This window comes from Cebus imitator, unplaced genomic scaffold, assembly GCF_001604975.1.
Source record: "Cebus imitator isolate Cc_AM_T3 unplaced genomic scaffold, Cebus_imitator-1.0 Scaffold65, whole genome shotgun sequence".
NCBI lineage: Eukaryota > Metazoa > Chordata > Mammalia > Primates > Cebidae > Cebus > Cebus imitator.
Genome location: NW_016107380.1, coordinates 5,962,119 through 5,967,143, shown reverse-complemented (window position 1 = coordinate 5,967,143; position 5,025 = coordinate 5,962,119). Strand labels below are relative to the sequence as shown.

Below are 5,025 nucleotides of genomic sequence, written 5' to 3'. Positions count from 1 at the left end.
TAGAGGGCATACTCAGACTCTCTCCTGGTCAGAAAAAATCATTATCAATAGAGGGCAGCAGAAGGGATGCTGCGACAATTCTGGGCTTAAGTCTTCAGAAAGTCTGGCAACTTCTGCTTTCGAGCTCTTGGGAGCTGTGAGCTACCCTGCCGGTAAGGCCACTGAAAGAGACTACACGGAGGGAAGAGACTCAAGGCTGCAGGCAGAGAGAAGCCCAGCCATCCCAGTCTCCACGCCGACCTGCTGACCACAGGAGTGGCCACCTGCAGGCTGGCAGAGGAACAGCCAGTCGGTCTAGCGTTTTAAGCCACTAAAGTTTTGGGGTAAGCTTTTCAGCAACATTTGACAACCAAAAACACTGGTAATTTGTAGATGCCTTTTTTCTAAGTACAAGACAATGATTCAAATGCAAAGAAAATATGGCAAACATTTCCCCGCCCCCCACAGCCTTCTCAGTCAACAGCCGGATTGTAATTGGTCATCGGCTAAAAGAAAAAAAGTCACACCTCATAATTCATAAATATCCATGATTCTTTTTCTATGACTTTTTAATGCCAATGCAAAGGTAGACCAGTCAGCTTCTGATAGTCTTACGGACTGGCTTCATTCTCATTTAGCCAGAAGCCACCAAATAGAAGCCATCAAAATGAATTATCCACTACTGGATACATGATAGTAAATGAGATGGCCTGCACTTTTCTAGGATGTTGTTATTAATTTTCCCAAATCATTTCTTCTTATCATCCCCCACAATGAGAAACAAAAAAAAATTAAACTCGTTAAGATAATTTTTTAAAAGCCTGTCACTAGAATTTGAATCTCCATAATCTGCAAAATATAGTAAACAATTTAACTGTTTCCTCAATTTAAAACAAAATACTATAAAATACAATGCTGTCTACACGGTAGAGATGATTTCTTCTTAGCTGAGCAAATGAATAATTGGGAAGCAGGTTTGTTGAGTTAAAACACAGTGGTCTTTACATGGTTTCCAATTTTGTGTATCAAATGGTAGTCAACCACAATGCAAGCCTTCCAAATCCAAATCCTGTCTTCACATAAACTTTCTTGTGTCTGTTCTTGATCTTCTTAGGGAGAGGGTGAAAGTCCACATCTATCTCTGTGCTGAGGTTTTGGCAGGAATTTTCTCATCTGTAACTTTCCTGCTGTAGCGTCAGGTGCACATTTTCATTGGCTCTAGGCATAGCCTCCTCTCATTTCTGCTCGGGGTGGCGTCGGAGTACAAGGCGGGAGGGGTCTCCGATCTCCACTCGTCTAGTCTGCTAGAGAATACTTAATATTTGTATATTCATCCCCTTTCCTCTTGCTTTTCCGCTCTTCTTCAATCCTGCGCTGTAGTGCTTCAATATAATGCTGGACCACCAGATAATGCTGGACCATCGGTACTGCGCTTCTGTCTGGACCATCCCTGACTTTTGAGACCGCACCATCTGGATGGTTTTGGGAACATCAATGTTGTGGTCAATATCTTTCTCTCTCATCACGTCAATAAGAATATCAATCGCAATGAACATCCCTGTCCGGTCAATTCCAGCACTGCAGTGCACCTCGACCAGCCCTGCATCCATGATGCTCTCCTGCTTATGGTGCCATCTCCACCAGGAAGTCCAGCACATCCCCGAGGTTGCTGGGCACTCTGTGGTCTGGCCGGGTCTAAAAGTGGTATTGCCAGACCATCTCTCTGTATTCCTCTGGAGTAGAGCTTGTCCAACCTTGAAAGTTTACATTCTCTTAGCATATAGTCATGAGCAGCACTTTCTTCAACGTTCCTAACACACATGACCCCACAGCCTTTTAGAGCACACTCATCAGGCCAGTATTTGACATAGTTACTCTTTCCTCTCTCTGCTCCTTTCATTGTCATGGCAAGCACTCAGGAGTCTTCTTGGAACACCATCCACCAAAAGTCGTTCACTGTGTTTTGCAGGCAGCCTTGTGTGGCAATGTAACTCTTTCTGGCCTTTGAATTGTTGACTTGGTTTCAAATTCAGGCACAAAGGCATTTGCATTGATGTAATCTGAAACGGGCTCATTGGGGTCACCGTGGTGTAGGACAAACCTGGTACCATCAAAGGGAAGGATGTTTTTCTATTTTTTTTTCTTGCCTTTGACCCTTTTCTTGGCTGTAGAAAAGTTTGCACTCTTGTTGTTGCAGTGTCTCAAATTTTTCCCAAAAGTCTTGTTTGACGTTACCTCTGGTCTCAGCTAATTTTCTTATTTCTTGAACTCTGCTTTCTATTTCAGCAGTGTTATAAGAGTCGTGTTAAGGGCTGCTTGAGTCATAGTCCTGGACCCAGGGTTTCTACCGTAGGATTCTTCTTGTAATGCTCCACACGATCTATCAAAGAGTCAGCCTGTTCTCCACCAACGCCATATTTCAGTTCCTGACAGCAAATCATGACATGGGTCACTTTAGTCTTGCCGTCATTGCTCTCCCTTTGTCATCACCAGTGCACACAGAGAGAACAAAATCTCCAGCATGGCTCTGGCTCTCTCATACAAGAAAGCTACTATGGTTTTTTTTGTTTGTTTGTTTGTTTCCGTTGATAATTTGTCTGTCTCTCTCCCAGAGAGGTGTTAGTGAAACCGCCTTTCAGAGGTGGGATCTGCACAGTTCAGAGGATATTGAAGCTCAGGAACATCGCCATTCTTCTCTTTTAATTGCCCGTGATGTTCCATGTAATACTGGACCAACTCTGCCAAAGTGGCAAACTTCTCCCCTCCACACAGGCCATAGTAATCACCAGCATCCTGAATCTTGATGTGGATGACAGCTGCATTTCTACTAGCAGAAATTGTGAAGTCTCCAGTGTTACTTTCATTAGGCCTGGCCAAAAAACTGCCATCAACTCCACTTGTCAACAGTAGGTTTTTCTGCCTCCACACCACTGCTATTCAGATGAAACCATTCTCTCTGAGCCTCAGTTTCCTCCATTCTTTTCTTTCTATAAATAAGGATAGTAGGCTGGGCACAGTGGCTCACACCCGTAATCCCAGCACTTTGAGAGACTGTGGCAGGAGGATTGCGTGAGCCCAGGAGCTCGAGGCCAGCCAGGGCAAAAAAGCAAGACTGCGTCTCTACAAAAATGCGAAGAAACTAACCAGGCATGGAGGCTGTGGTGGGAGGATCATTTGAGCCCAGGAAGTCGAGGCTACAGTGAGTCATGATCACGCCACTGCACTCTAGTTTCCTTTCGTTTTATTTTTAATGAGCAGGAATCTTTTTAAAATGGAAGTGGTTTGTCCTTAATGTCTCATTTTCCTTACTAATAAATAAACCCAGAGAACTATTTGCAGTGGTGTCGTATTTAGAACAGGCTTCAAAACAGAGAGGGCCTATTTGTATCTGTTTGAAGCCACCCTTTGGACAAAACATCTGGTAACCTCGGGTGGCCCATGAAGCAATCGGCGAGATCTGAAGCATGAGAACAGTGCGTTCTTTGAAATCCCTCTGACAAGCAGACAGTCCCTCCTTCCCTCAAACCATCCTCAAAGGGAAGTGTGTCGGCTTGGGCAGTAATGAGATGATGTGGGAATTCCCCTGTCCCTTTGGTTTACTTTACAGACAAACTTCATTAGGGTTAAAGATGGGTCATTCCCATCCACAGATTCCTTCACTTGAAATCAAGACTTCTTGGGAAATATAAATTTGGAGAATAGGTGAAAGTGAACTGTAGTTCCCCCAAAACCAAATTTTTAAAAAATCAGGTAGTATTAAAAATTGCTGTTTTTAATACCAGTTACCAATAGATGGCAGCACGGGATTCATCTTCGCCCATAAGCAGCTTCACCCCTGCTTTTCCAGGTGAACGCTCACTGACAACCTCAGCCCCTCTGATGCTCTTGGTGTCATCAGAGAGCAATTTGAGGTGTGCAATAAGATCTTTGGGTTACCCCCCTCTTCTCTAGGTGACCTCAAACCACAATCACCAATCAACTGTGGTACTGTGACCTGGAAAAACAGCAAGGAAACTAAAAACAAAACAAAACAAAACAAAAACCCATCTTGTGATCTTTGCAAGGGAGAACAAGATCATGCCACACAGGCAGCTGGCAAACTAAGTTGAAGATGGGTTCTGTTCAGAAGAGTTAAAAAACAAAAAGAACAATTTTTGTGAACTGCATTTTTAAGATCAGTGTCTAAACAATGGAGCATCAGTATAAATACTCCTGTGCGATATACTCTGACTTCACCCCTGCAGCTCCTTCCAGTTCCAAAAACCTCTGATCTGTGAATAGAAAAGTTTCAGCAGATAAGCTTCCAAGAGAATGAAACTATTTCTAGATACTAGACTAGTAGCTCTACGTATTAAAACACAAAAATAAACAAACAAAAAGACCTTCATGCTAATCAAAATATTTTTTAACAGAAAGGAAACCAAAACCTATCAGACCCAACCCACTAGAACTGTTCTTTGTTTGTTTGTTTGTTTGTTTTTTCCCAATGCACATAGCAATAGATTCATGTTTTGGAAACCAATTATGTAGGCCATAACACCCGTTGTAGAAATAATAGAATAGCATAGCATAACCTAGCATAGCATAGCATAGCATAGATCAGAGTGCATCACATCCTACAGATTTGCAAGGTAAAATTTCTTGCTCTATGTTATAGGCCAAAGAACACTTGCAAAAGTCTACCATAAAGAACAGCACCTGTCTTCAACCTTTGTATCTTCCACAGCCCAATGCCGTAAGTTCCTCACCATCAAAACATCTAACTAGACAAAGAGAATTTTTCGTGGGTTTGAGTGGCACCAAGCTCAAGTTGCATTACTCTCTTCTCAATCATTGAAACACAAATATGGAGAATTCGTTTATTTATCAATTTTCTGCATATCCATGCCTTTCCAAGACAATCCCAATTTCTGACATTTTGTTCTACTCTTCCATAAGCACATTCATATTGATGATGTTGTATGTCCTGAATTTCAGTTTGGAAAATATAATGATTAAATCAATGGATGTGGGATAAAAACTTCAATGTCTAAAGGGGCTGAGTGG

General features: G+C 42.4%; 1 pseudogene; it reads right to left on the bottom strand.

Annotated features, from left to right (window-relative positions):
- Positions 1-1,078: 1,078 nt before the first annotated feature.
- LOC108305645 lies at positions 1,079-2,956 on the bottom strand (annotated as a pseudogene).
- Between the last annotated feature and the right edge of the window lie 2,069 nt (positions 2,957-5,025).